A 14,247-nucleotide genomic window follows, 5' to 3' on the forward strand; every position below is an offset into this window, starting at 1 on the left:
TTATAGCCCCAACCACCACTTCCCAGTCTTTTGCTTGCTAAGGCATCAGCTTCATGGTTTTGAGCCCGTGGGATATGGTGTAACTAAACTTCTTCAAACTTACCCAACAAGGTTTTTACATAGCTTAAGTGAGTCCTCAAGCTAGGATTCTTGCATGTCCATACTCCATTTACTTGCCTTACCAAAAGTAGAGCAACCCCAAATACGTTAAGGCGCTTTATACCTTGCTAGACGCACCATTGTAAACCCTTGGTTAGTGCTGCATACTCAACTTCATTGTTAGAATGTGATTCTAACAAATGGCCAAGTGAAAATACCTTGATACCTTTGTCATCAAAGACCACTATGCCTCCTGCAACAGCTGCTTTGTCGGATGCTCGCTTGTAGGCTCCATCAAAGTAGAGAGAGTGTGCTCTTTCTACTACCGGTGGCTCTGGAAGTGATTGAATTCCTTCCCCTTTAGATTGCTTTACCTTTTTCTCAAAGTTTTGGTAGGTCATGAGTCCCCCCAAGCTTGCCCTTGTCATAATTTCAACCTGTACCATATAGTCGAATTCTTGCAGATGAACTAGCCATTTAGTAATCCTAGCAGAAACATCCATGTGTTGTACAACATAGGGAAACATCTCATCCATGGTTAAAATCACAAATTGCCTAGGCAACAAATATGACCTGAACTTTGTAGTTGCAAATCTAAGGGCTAGGACTAGGTGTTCCACATGGGTGAAACCTTTCTCTACTACTGTCATCATTCAATTGGAGAAGTAGATTGGCCTCATTAAAGATATTGTTGTATCCTTCTGGGGTAGCACAGCCCCCAAGGAGTCATCACCCACACTTGAGGTAACATAGAATTTTTCATCCCACTTAGGTGGTGAGATAGTTGGTAGGGTGGCTAAGACCTCCTTTACCTTGTTGTAGTGATGTTCCCTCTCCTTGTCCCAGGTGAAAGTTGATCGTTGTGTGAGCTATTGTAGTGGTAGAACAAGTTGTGATAGTAGATGTATGAATCTACTCAAGTACCTCACTTTTGTAAAAAAGAGACCAGTTGACGTGTGGTTGGTGGTGAAGGTAGGTCTATGAGTGCGGACACCTTACTTGGATCGGCGTTGATACCTTTCAGTGAAACTTCATGCAATAAAAGAATGACTCTACTTTCCCCAATGTGGCACTTATCTACATTTAATTGCCCACCTAGGCTTTGCAACCTTGCCAAACCCTCAATTACCTTTTCTAAGTGTGAAATACGAGGGCTATATATACAAAAATCATCAATGAACACTCTTATGGATGTTCCAAAGAACGGTTGAAAGACATATGCGACATATCTTTGGAATGTGGCAGGTGCTTTTGTGAGACCAAATGGCATAACTCTGTATGCAAACCAACCCCATGGTGTAATGAAAGTGGTTTTTAGCTGATCTCCAAGGCTATGCGTATTTGAAAATACCCAGAATAACCATCACACACGGTGTAGCATTCAAAACCCGCTACTTCATTCAGAATTTCATCCAAGAAAGGGAGAGGAAAGTGGTCTCTCTTTGTAGCTGCATTTAGTGGTTTGTAGTCAACGCAGACCCTCCACTTACCATTCTTCTTAGGCGTCACTACTACGGGTGACACCCACTCCGAGTTTTCTACAGGATAGATGAACCCTTCTTCTAGTAGCTTCCTTACCTCGATAAGGAGTGCCTTTTCTTGTATGACCGCTAGCCGTTGTAGCTTTTGCACAACTGATTTTACCCCTTCCTTCAACTTAATATGATGTTCCACGACTGTAATACCTGTGATTCTTTCATAGTTGTCAATGAAAAGGTCAGGAAATCCCATCAACATTTGCAAAAATTTATCTTTCTCTTCAATTGTTAATTCCACAGACAGCATACCCTTCAACCTACTCTCTCCTAGGCCAGGTGATTTACTTTCCTCTTCATTGCTTTGCCCTTCTGGTGACAGGTCGCCAGTTGTGCTTACCCTTTGTGGATCCTTCATGATGATACCCATCACATCGATGGAACTGTCGCTTTGATCGGTGGATGTGGTCTCCTCCTCATAAGTGGAAGACTCACTAGTGGTTTCATCTTTTAATGTCTCTAGGTCTATTTGCTTCTGCTTGTCAGTCTTCATGTCGTAGTAGATTGTCTCCCCTTTCTTACCAGTCATGCGTAGAAGGCCAGTGCCCCAGTCTTGTTTTGCCTCCATGGCCATCAACCATGGCCTTCCCAAGATTAATGGATAGCCCTCCCCCTTAGTAGGCATTACAAAAACATCTACTTCTACCTCAGTGTTGAAAGCTTTTATCTTCACAGCACTTACCACACCTGCACATTTTACTTTTGCGTTGTTTGCCATCTTTGTCTTGCATGGAGAAGGCATGTCAACCTCAAGCCCTAGCCGAAGCATCATAGCTTCACTCATCACACAAATTTGTGCACCTCCATCAATGTAGGTGTTTCCAACCCTTTTACCCTTTATGTTGACGTCGACAATTGGAAGGATATCATCCATGTTGCAACCCGAAATTGCTTTGGCTACCTTTGCTTTGGAGCGCCTTGTACTTACCATTTTGGACCATTGCCGCCTTACCTTTGGTGCGAGATGTAGCAGCTGTGGCCATGTAATCTTTGGTCCTTTCTCCGCCTCATCCAATGTCAGATCATAGATCCCCTAACTGGAACTCGGTGATGCCTATTTTCCATCGTGGCCTTGATGGCCTCTTGCTAGTCTCTCCTTTCATGCTTCTCTCATCATCAGATTGTGTAGCTTTCTCCCTGCTAGCTCTTTTTACAGTCATGGCTTCAAATGGTTCTATAAAGGTTACCTTCTCCTTACCCTTATCCCTTTCCTTTACTTTGGGATCCACTACTACGGCGCTTTCCTTTCTCTTCTAACCTTATGATGTTTACTTCATACTTCTCTCATCATCAGATTGTGTAGCTTTCTCCCTGCTAGCTCTTTTTACAGTCATGGCTTCAAATGGTTCTACAAAGGTTACCTTCTCCTTACCCTTATCCCTTTCCTTTACTCTGGGTGGATCCACTACTACGGCGCTTTCCTTTCTCTTCTAACCTTATGATGTTTACAAGGCGATCAGGTGGTGGTGCAGGTGGACGAGGTGGAATGGGTGCTTGTGGTGGTGCCTGAGGTGGACATAGAATTTGTGTTGGTGGGGCTGGTGCTTGGGGTGGGGGTGTTATCTCTCTAGGGGTTGACAGTTGGTTTCTCCTATCTCCTCTATTATAGTTTTGTCGTGGTTTGGGACAGTAGTACATACCATGACCATCTTCTCCACAATTGTAGCAATGATACTCCATGTTTTGTCGTCGTGCTCTTCTCGGGTCTTGATCTCTTTCCTTGTTCCTTCCTTGCTGTATCAAGTGGACATACAAATTCTGGAGTTGGTCAATAATGTGGGCCAACATATCTTGTTGGTCATTTCTTACCCCAGGAGCTGGTGGTGGTGGAGGAATGGTGGTTGTTGGTCGATGCGATGTTCCTACTTCTGTTGACTTGGTTTCTTTGGCTTTCATCCGCAACTTCTTTTCCTTAAGGCTGGCAATCTCGACGGCTAACTCATACGTAGCCGGGAATCTACCCTTCACCTTCTCCTTGAGAAGCTTCCATAAGCCATGCGTGAACCGATCCTTATTAAGGAAATCGGGTGCAGCTTCCCCTCTTGCCAGTGACTCAACCCACCGTTCCCACAAATCCACAAACCTGGACTCATAGGTGGCATATTCTAAAAGACCCTCCTACTTCAAGTCTCTCAACTTGTCCCACAGTTTCTTTGAAGTGGTACCTCCCCCAAAGCGCCTCTTAAAAGCAGTTTTCAAGGGTTCTCAATCATCCTTAGTTGCTTGTGGAAGTGCGTTGTACCATGACCTAGCTTCTAGCTTCATGAGATGCTTAAAGATTCTAGCCCGGGATTCATCTGTAACTTTGTTTCTTACTACACATGCTACTTCAAAGTCATCTAGGAAATATGTTACCAAATCCTCCCCCTTCTTTCCTTTAAATGTTGGAAATGCTACACTTGCCATGATTACTAAGAGAGAGAGCTAGAAAGACACACTGCTTAGCTTGCCATCAAAAGTTTTTTTTCTTTAGAAGGAGGCGTGTATACCCTTTTTATACTAGAACATAGATTAAAATCTCAAACGGTACATTGCCTTGTACCAAAGGTAAGACAAATGGCTGATCTGATGCCAGAACCTCCAAGAAGCGCTCCCCACCCAACATGGTGTCGATGACATGGTGGTAGTGAGTCTTCCAATCCAGTATTACCTTGATTGAGCGTGCTCATATCGGAATGTGTGATCTGCCTTGAGGTAAGTTGTACTGATTCATGTGAAGCTTAGAGATGCTTAGTCACTGTCCAAGCTTGTGGGAGAGGGTGGTGTTCTTTCCTTAAACAAGCTCACTAGATCCCTAGTGTCTCTAGTGAGAGCATGGGCATGTGCTTTTGTTATCTGTGTTGCAGCATCAGGAGCGACTTGGAAATTGACTGTGATAATTACCTCGGTGACTTGAGTTACCCAATTCTTGAAGTAGAATAGTGTTGATTCTCTATTGTGCAGAGCTCCCTCCATCTTGTTGTTGCGGGTTAGTTGAAGGTTGCGGACATGGTCTTGACTTCCTCCTTCTTCTCCTTGGCACCCGGCCTATGTATATCCACTGAGTCTGGCGTGTTGGTTGACTCTCCCACTGCAAATTGATTACCGTTACGCTTGGCAATCGAGCTTCGATGGAGATGTGAAGTTCGTCTAGCTGTGCTTGGAGCTCTTCTTCTTCTGTCGTTCAGTTAGTGAACCCTGCTAACCATTCATCCATCCACAAAAGTTTAGGGATTTCAGTTTTATAAACTGGAGGGTTTCATGAAAGGATCCTTCGTGGGGGCGCCAAGAAAATGATAGCCGGAAAGGACATGCCATATAGGGTGGCTTCTACACCACACATAGCTTGAACATCCCCAAGCATCATCTCAAGGTAGGAGTAATCCTATAAGTAGAGAGGGGCACCACCTAGCATAAGTGCGGCTAGGACGCAGACATACATGACCTAGGGTAGGAAAAGTGAGATGCCCTCTAGGTAACCAACATGAAATGGTGATACAGCAAACTTCCACATGTAGAAAATGCCTAGTCAATAGTCAGGAGTGTGTGTACGAGAGAGGTATGTGACAAGGTTGGAATGGAGCATATTGATTGATTGGACAGGCCGCACATGATGGAGCACAAGCAGAGTGATATACAAGAGATGAATCATCCCGCGAATGTGGAAAAACAAAACTAAGGAGAATAGAGAATGGACTCCAAAGATCAAGACAGCATTGCACCCCTTTATTGGCGATGATGATACTTACAAATGGTGGTCTTGACTATTACAAATATGGCTCTTGGCACTAGGGATGCGTGATGGAATGCGAGCGCCATATGGTGCATGGCGAAGTTGGAGTTAGCGGGGAGGTTAGTTGAGGAAAAACATCAAGACGATGCAGCCACCGACGACGTCAATCACCAACATCGAAGCGGCCCAAGGTAGCATGGTGTTGATGCATTCAATCCTAGCGTGCTCATGTCACCTTGCGGGGGAGTAGTGACTGCCTTATGTGCATGGAGTGGTCGTGACTAGTAACTGAACCATGGTGTGGTGGGTAATGGGGAAAATGGTGATGTTGCCAATGCTAAAATGCCCAAGCTTGCAACCAAACATGATGCCATGAGCTCTCTAGCTTGGGGGGGGGTGCATTATGTGCTTAGTGGTGCTTAAAATGTAGAGTGCATGGAGCTAGTGTGTTCCTCCTTCACTTGTGCCTCCTTTGTGCTTAGTGGAGGCCTCTTTATATAGGCTTGAGAGGTGGTCCTTACCTAATGGTCCTTGCAAATATCCACTGGTCGATGTAGAAGGTCTAGATGCCTCTCTAGTAAGAGAGATAGAGGGGGAGAGAAGGTAGAGATAGAGAGAGAGGAAAGAGTGGGGTGGGGAGAGTTTTTTTACAATCCACTAGCCACTAGCTAGGTTATTAGGGAAGAGTGGAGTTCGGGGCATTTACAAGGGGTTTTGTTGATGGTTCAGGTGGTCGGTGTGAGGTTTAAGGCTGCCAGAATTGGTATTTGTTGTGGGAAGCTGAGATGCTACATGTCACTTCCTTTCGGTGTCGGCTGGGGTGTGCCTTCGACGCCACTTCTTGTTTTGGTGTTGGCAGCGCGCGAGTTGACCATCTTTGTCGATGGTGTCGATGTCGTATTTCTTTCGCCCTTTTTTCCATTGTGGGTCCGTATATGCGTTGTGAGCGGGATGGAAACACACAGAACGCCTCTATAATGACCTGGCACACACTCTTGGAATGATACACACACACTATGGGGAACCACTCGGCTTACACAACACACCTGGCCGAGACAGGGAACACACCTATGGAGTGAGAGGAGAGAGATTGTCTGTTTACCCACTCCACACAGAGTGACACACACACACACACACACACACCCAAAAAACTCAGTTCAAAAGAGGAGAATCTCTGATGTTTAGATACAATTGAGCTTGGGCCAACACCGATGGGGCAAACAACTCACACAATATGGGTAAAATATGCCAGATACAATCACAAATTGGAGCAGAAGCTTCCCTCATAGGAGAAACTTACACAACCAAAACAGCCAAAAAATAGTGAGAAATTTGGCAAAATGGATAGTGCCATCGCGTCCGGAACGGCCCAAAACCCCAGTCTACAATGTCAAAATGCTCAAATCCGACCTCGGATGAGCAGTTTACGGGCAAAACAGGCTCCAAAAACCCCAAAAACACAGTTACGGCTGTTCCTCCTCTTCTCTCCATATTTTTTCTGGTCTTCTCTCTTGTTTTTATGTTCCCACACTTAGCGTTATTACTTGGGCACCCTTGGCCTTTTAGATGACCTCAAACAGACCCCAAACAGGCCAAAAACTGACCTCGTAGTGCATAGTTGTCACCCTGTTGCATCCATCCGCACACCTGTCACTCAACTTTTTCCAATAATGCATCCCGCCACCACGTGAAGTGGCCCCAAAAGATGGTCTTCTTGATGATATTTCTATATAATTATCACAAGAAAACACCCACGTTGTGTCCGTACTTATCCACGTGCAAGTATTGACCCCATTCGACCTCCTGACGCCACTAGACGCCATTTGACGCACCTGCTTACCTCATGTCGTCGGCCCGTGGATAGCTTCCTCGAGAAGTTTAATTACGTGCTACCAACTCCTCATTATTATAGGAAAAACACACTGGTACTGGTGATAGTGAAAATTGATGCACTATGTACATGATGTCCTACCTGCACACATGTGGGCCCCACGTAACCACCTGGCTCTGGAAAATGGGCAATCCATTAATTAAAGCACCATGCATGTGTATGTACATATGCGTAATCCCTTGCTCCAAAAAACTCATGACATAATTTGCCCATCCCCTAGCCTGCTAGAGCATTCATGCTCAACAACAACAACACTAGTAGATGCTCATTCCACCTGGATCCCACACAAAAACACTTGGCATTCCTTGCATCAAAAACTTAATCAAGCTTCCACCTCGTTCCCAAGGAAAACGTGTAGAGATGCCATATATCAACCTTGCATCAAGAAAACCATCAATTACTTTAGCATAGACCTCCATGTGCAAATATATCTTCTTCTCCATAGCTGAGAGGTCTCCACTGATCATTTGTGTCATCAATTCTTGCTTCTTTGACAATTCAACCTTGGTTTGCATCAGCCCTTCAATCACTTCATAAGGCCCTGCACTTTCATCTTCAACCTCATTCACAAATGCGACTAAACCAGACTCCTGGATTTCTTTGTCCATCAAAAGAAATGCAACATCCGCATCCTCATCACTGCTAGTAGTACTATCACTATCCTCATCAGACACTGTGGAATAGTCTTCGTCACTAGACTCATCTTCATCTTCATAAAGCTCCTCCAATCGTTTCCTCGTGTCCATGTTAGAAATCTTCTTGGCACCTGTCTTTCCATAGAGGCTAATCGTACCCCGTCGCCAATCTTGAACAGCTCCCACTGCACGTAACCATGGTCTACCCAGTATAATAAGATATGCTCCCAACCCTGCTGGCATCACATGAAAATCAACCACTGCCTTTGCATCATAAGCCTCCACTTCTAAGCTCTTTACAACACCCAAACATTTTACAACACCCACTTATAAGCTCTTTACAACACCCAAACATTTTACTTTTTGATGGTTTGCCAATCTGATCCGAAAGCCTGACACCCCAGTCACTGTAAGACCCATCTTCTCAATGCAAGAGTGTGTTATGACACATATTTGGGCTCCGCCATCAACATAACCTTGTCCCAAATTTTTTCTCTTATGCCACACATCTACAATTGGACAAATGTCTGGTAGCTCATCCATCGCCAACACCTTCACTGAACCTCTCTCTTGCTCTTTCTCCATTGGATTAACCATCCTCTTACACTGTCGCTTTAGCTTAGGCACCATCTCTATAAGTTGCCCAAAAGTAACATCGGCTTTCCTGCTCGTCATATCCTCCTTCAAGTCATAGCTTAATTGCCCATACCCTAGTGGAAAATCTGAAACATGAAACTTGCAAAGAGCCCTTCTTTTCCTCTTGGCCTTGACATCCTCGCCTTCATGATTCTTTCCCTTCTTCTTACTAGGATCTGGGGCACTTCTTCCTTCCTTTTCCTCTGTGGTCCTCTTCCCAATAGGCATCACTAATGTATCCTCTAGCTTTGATGCCTTCTCCAAGGTGACTACACTTAGCACTTTTGTCTTTCCCTTTTCCTCCTAGGTTAATCCACTGGTTCCTTCTTCTCCCTTAATTTCAACGCCATAATCATTTGACCTAGTTAGCACCTGTCTTGGCAATGGATACATGTCTCCACCCATCCTTGGTGGCTTATCACATTGCGGGCTGATGTGGCCCAACTCTCCGCAATTATAACATGTGGGCGTCTGCCTCCAGAACCTACCATTACTTTGTCCAGCACCATTCTTGGGTCTTTCTTCACCTCCTCGCTGGTTTGCAAACCTCCCTCAACCTCGATTATTTCCCACTTGACCTAACATGTTTAGGCTGAGATTCTTCATTAAATCTACCACTTGCCTCATGTCCTGCGTTAGATCATCATCTTGCACTGCTGTAGTGACCACTGCTGGCATAGCCTGAGGAGTAACAGAAACCACTGGTTGATGATGAACCTCTGGCATGCGACCTTGTAGAGAGTCCATAGGCTGAAATTCAGCTCTTATGGGCAAAGATTCCACCCCTAACTGGCTCATTTTCCTCAGCTTCCACTCTTTGTTCCTTGCCACCTCCAATGCATCTTCATATGTCCTAGGCTTCTTTAGCTCCACTCTCCAACGTATATTTTCCCGAAGACCAGCCAAGAACCTGTCCTTCTTCATCATGTCAAGTGGGGGTACTTGTGGTGCTAAGGCGTTGCACATCCTCTCCCATGCCAATGAAAACTTACGTATGTACGCATCTACTGGCTCACCTTCCTTCTGCACCAAACCTTGTACTTCTTGCCACACTTTGTCAGGATATTATGTCTTCACAAACTCTACTTCCAACCCATGCCGTAGATTGTCCCAACTCAACCTTACGGGTGGATCAACCACACGTAACTCCTCTTCAAATGCATTGGACCAAACTCGTGCATCACTCTTCAAACAAATTTGGAGAAGGCGTAACATCTGCGCAGGGTCATGAATCTGGTTGCTAATGCTGGCAACCTCCATCTTTTCCAAAAAGTCTTCCACATCTTCCTCACTTCTTCCATGAAACTCCGGATAAGAGAAAGCCATGGCTACCCAAGTTACGATGCTTTGAGAACCCCTTCGAACACACGTGCAAGAACCCAAAACTATTGACTGACTCAATTCCCAGAAACTTCAATGGAGATCAACTTTAGATAAGGACAAACACATGCACATCAAATGAGTTTTCATAGTTAATCATCGGAATTACAATAGGCAAAGGACATTCTAGGATCTCTCTTCATCTTCTTGGCCCGAACATAAAGACTATGCGCTGCTGGAAAAAAATATTCCTGGACACATGAACATTTATCTGGATTCTTTGGGTTAAATGAAAAGGAGTGAATTGAGGGCCATTTTGATCATCCATTAAAGCCAACCATGAAGCTCCCAAGAGAGCACACCTGTCTTATCCTCTGATTTTGCCAAAATTTCAGCAGCATAATAGCAGAAATGGCTGAAAAGACCAAAAAACCAGCCATCACAACTTGGAAAAATTTTCGCAAAGTTTCCCCAGAAGTAGAGCAGTAAGAACCCAAAATATAGACTTTATATGTATGCATAAACTGCCAACAATAAAACCCGAGCATCAAGTAGGACTCACTAGTACATAGCCTATAGCAAGGTCACAAAAAGGGTGCTCCAGCTACTTGTATCACCGAAAGGATCTCCACATTTGAGAATCCCTCAGCTCAATAAAACCTCACGCTATCGACCCTCACACAAAGGCTAATGAAAATCGCGTATAGTCAAGTCTTAGAAATGACTATCTTCCAGACCAAGTCTTAGAAATGGCTGGGACTGCCAAATAAAACCAAATATGGCTCCACAAAGGTGTACAATGGTAGTTTCCACAAGTAACGTACAATACCAACAGACAATGGGCTCAAACATGCGCCAAATGATGCATACCCACGACAACTGCAAGTCACACCACTGCTAGTATATCACTGTACTCCAGCTACCTGTACCTATGTGAATCACCAGTACCTGTCCCTGTAACCTGTAGTCTGTAACCTGTAATCCCGAAGCTTGAAGCTCGAAGCTCGAAGCTCGAAGCTCGAAGCAGAAGGTACTCGAAGAAGATCCTCCGTGGGTGCACCAAAAGAATGTGAGTGGGATGGAAACACACAGAACGCCTCTATAACGACCCGACACACACTCTTGGAATGATACACACACACACAATGGGGCACCACTCGTCTTACACAACACACCTGGCCGAGACAGGGAACACACCTATGGAGTGAGAGGAGAGAGACTGTCTATTTACCCATTCCACACAGAGTGACACACACACACACCCAAAAAACTCAGCTCAAAAGAGGAGAATCTCTGATGTTTATATACAATTGAGCTTGGGCCAACACTAATGGGGAAAACAGCTCACACAATATGGATAAAAATGCCAGATACAATCACAAATTGGAGCAGAAGCTTTGCTCATAGGAGAAACTTACACAGCCAAAACAATAGAAAAACAGTGAGGATTTTGGCAAAATGGACAGCGCCATCGTGTCCAAAACGGCCCAAAACCCTAGTCTATAATGTCAAAATGCTCAAATCTGACCTCGGATGAGTAGTTTACGGCCAAAACAGGCTCCAAAAATCCCAAAAACACAGTTGCGGTTGTTCGTCCTCTTCTCTCCATGTTTTTTCTAGTCTTCTCTCTTGTTTTTCTGTTCCCACACTTAGCTTTATTACTTGGTCACCCTTGGCCTTTTAGATGACCTCAAACGGACCCCGAACAGGCCAAAAACTGACCTCGCAGTGCATAGTTGTCACCTTGCTGCATCCATCCGCACACCTGTCACTCAACTTTTTCCAATAATGCATCCCGCCACCACGTGAAGTGGCCCCAAAATATGGTCCTCATGATGACCGTTTTGCATAGTTATCACAAGAAAATACCCACGTTGTGTCCGTACTTATCCACGTGTAAGTATTGACCCCATTCGACCTCCTAACGCCACTAGACGCCATCTGACGCACCTGCTTACCTCATGTGTCGGCCCGTGGATAGCTTTCTCGAGAATTTTTATGTGCTACCAACTCCTCATTATTGTAGGAAAAACACACTGGTACTGGTGATAGTGAAAATCGATGCACTATGTACATGATGTCCTACCTGTACACATGTGGGCCCCACGTAACCACCTGACTCTGGAAAATGGGCAATCCTTTATTTGATGCACCATGCATGTGTATGTACATATGCGTAATCCCTTGCTCCAAAAAACTCCTGACAGCGTGCATGCACTGTGTGTGTATATAGGCGTGTTTGTATATATATGAGTGCGTTTTACACGTGTCGATGCTCGTAAGTGCGTATGCACGTGTGCGTGTATGTGTATGTGTTTATATATATGCGTGTGAGTGTATGTACAGGGTTGTGGGTGTGTGTGTGGGAACGAGAGAGAGGGGGTAATTTTTGTAAAATAGTGTATTATATATATATATAAATAAATAAATAAATAAATAAATAAATAAATATATATATATATATTTAACGTGCTTTTGGTGCACAGGGAAACAGAGCGAGAGAACGAGAGTGAGAGAGGGAGGTATTGAGGCGTTGGGGAGAGGGGAAGGGAAGAGGGTGTATGAGTGTAGTGGGTGTGTGTGTGTATATATATATATATATATATATATATATATATATATATATATATATATAGAGAGAGAGAGAGAGAGAGAGAGAGCGCGGTCCTGTATTGCTGCCTTTGGGATGTTTACCCAACATAGAGAGCCAAAAAGGGGGTGTGAGAGGGATAAGAAGGTGAGGGAGAGGGTGAGGTGGTTGAGACTAGGTATGTGTGTGGATAAGAGAGAGATGATCTCTGTGCATTGCTGCCTTCGGGATTGCTTGGGAGCGGGAGAGAGAGAGAGAGAGAGAGAGAGAGAGAGAGAGAGAGAGAGAGAGAGAGAGAGAGAGAGAGAGAGAGAGAGAGAGAGAGAGAGAGAGAGAGAGAGAGAGAGAGAGAGAGAGAGAGAGAGAGAGAGAGAGAGAGAGAGAGAGGGAAACAGAGCGAGAGAGGGAGGTATTGAGGGCATTGGGGAGAGGGGAAGGGGAGAGGGTGTATGAGTGTATGTATGTGTGTAGTGGGTGTGTGTGTGTGTGTATTTAGAGAGAGAGAGAGAGAGAGAGAGAGAGAGAGAGAGAGAGAGAGAGAGAGAGAGAGAGAGAGAGAGAGAGAGAGAGAGAGAGAGAGAGCGATCCTGTATTGCTGCCTTTGGGATGTTTACCCGACATAGAGAGCGAAAGAGGGGGTCTGAGAGGGCTAAGAAGGTGAGGGAGAGGGTGAGGTGGTTGAGACTAGGTATGTGTGTGGATAAGAGAGAGATGATCTCTGTGCATTGCTGCCTTCGGGATTGCTTGGGAGAGAGAGAGAGAGAGAGAGAGAGAGAGAGAGAGAGAGAGAGAGAGAGAGAGAGAGAGAGAGAGAGAGAGAGAGAGAGAGAGAGAGAGAGAGAGAGAGAGAGAGGGCCTCGAGCCAGCTCCTAGTCGACAACGAGCGAGGAAGGGGGGGGTTTGAGTGTCAACGGGGTGGGGTAAGGGTAGGGGGTGTTGGGTTATGAGAGAGAGAGAGAGAGAGAGAGAGAGAGAGAGAGAGAGAGAGAGAGAGAGAGAGAGAGAGAGAGAGAGAGAGAGAGAGAGAGAGAGAGAGAGAGAGAGAGAGAGAGAGAGTAGATTATTGCGCAGCCTGCGGGCTGTTTACACACACACAGAGAGAGAGAGAGTATGAAAGAAAGAGAGAGAATATGTTACGTGGCCCGCCAGTGGAAGGAAGACAAGAGGGGAGAGAGGGAGAGGAGAGTGAGGTCGAGGGAGTGTAGACGAGAGAGAGAGGTAAGAGAGAGAGAGATAGTGTGGAAAATAATGAAAGAGAGAGAGAGAGACTTGTAAAAAAAACAAAAATGGCGGCCCGCCATGGAGGGGAAAGAAAGCAGCTTGTTTTATGCACCCTGCGGGGTTTGACGGAAGAGATAGAGAGAAAATAAAAGATGAGAGGGATTGTGGTGCCCAAAGGAAGTGTGGCGGCCCACTTCACATGCGCGAGTTGGTGGGAATAAAAAAAAAATAAATAATTTTTTTTGTTGTTTTGATTACCTCCGGTTCCTTGAATGGGTTTATTCTTGCGGTCTCGGCTTCAAAAACCGAGAACTTTAAACTCTCAGGCCGGGCTAGAGGGCGGTGTGGTTAACCTGGTATCAGTGTGACCTGTGTATAGGTTGGTTAAAGTCTCCATTTGTAGTTCATATTCCTAGTCTTCATTTAGAAATGCTCCATCTAGGATTGAGGTGCTAGGGGTGTCCTTTGAATTAGATGCAATGTGGCTCTCTATGGGTTGACCCTTAGTGGTTGCTAATCCAGGAGCACTCGATTGCTCGACTAGCATGGATGTTGACATAGGGGCCTTTGCCTTAAGCTCTCTCCATTGCTCCGCCTTGCGTAGGCTC

General features: G+C 45.1%; 1 pseudogene; it reads right to left on the reverse strand.

The window, feature by feature from the left end:
* Positions 1-207: 207 nt before the first annotated feature.
* LOC147430984 (uncharacterized) lies at positions 208-14,036 on the reverse strand (annotated as a pseudogene).
* Positions 14,037-14,247: the final 211 nt, after the last annotated feature.

The sequence above is a fragment of the Adiantum capillus-veneris genome, chromosome 21 (genome assembly GCF_014529385.1).
Source record: "Adiantum capillus-veneris isolate H3 chromosome 21, ASM1452938v2, whole genome shotgun sequence".
Taxonomy (NCBI): domain Eukaryota; kingdom Viridiplantae; phylum Streptophyta; class Polypodiopsida; order Polypodiales; family Pteridaceae; genus Adiantum; species Adiantum capillus-veneris.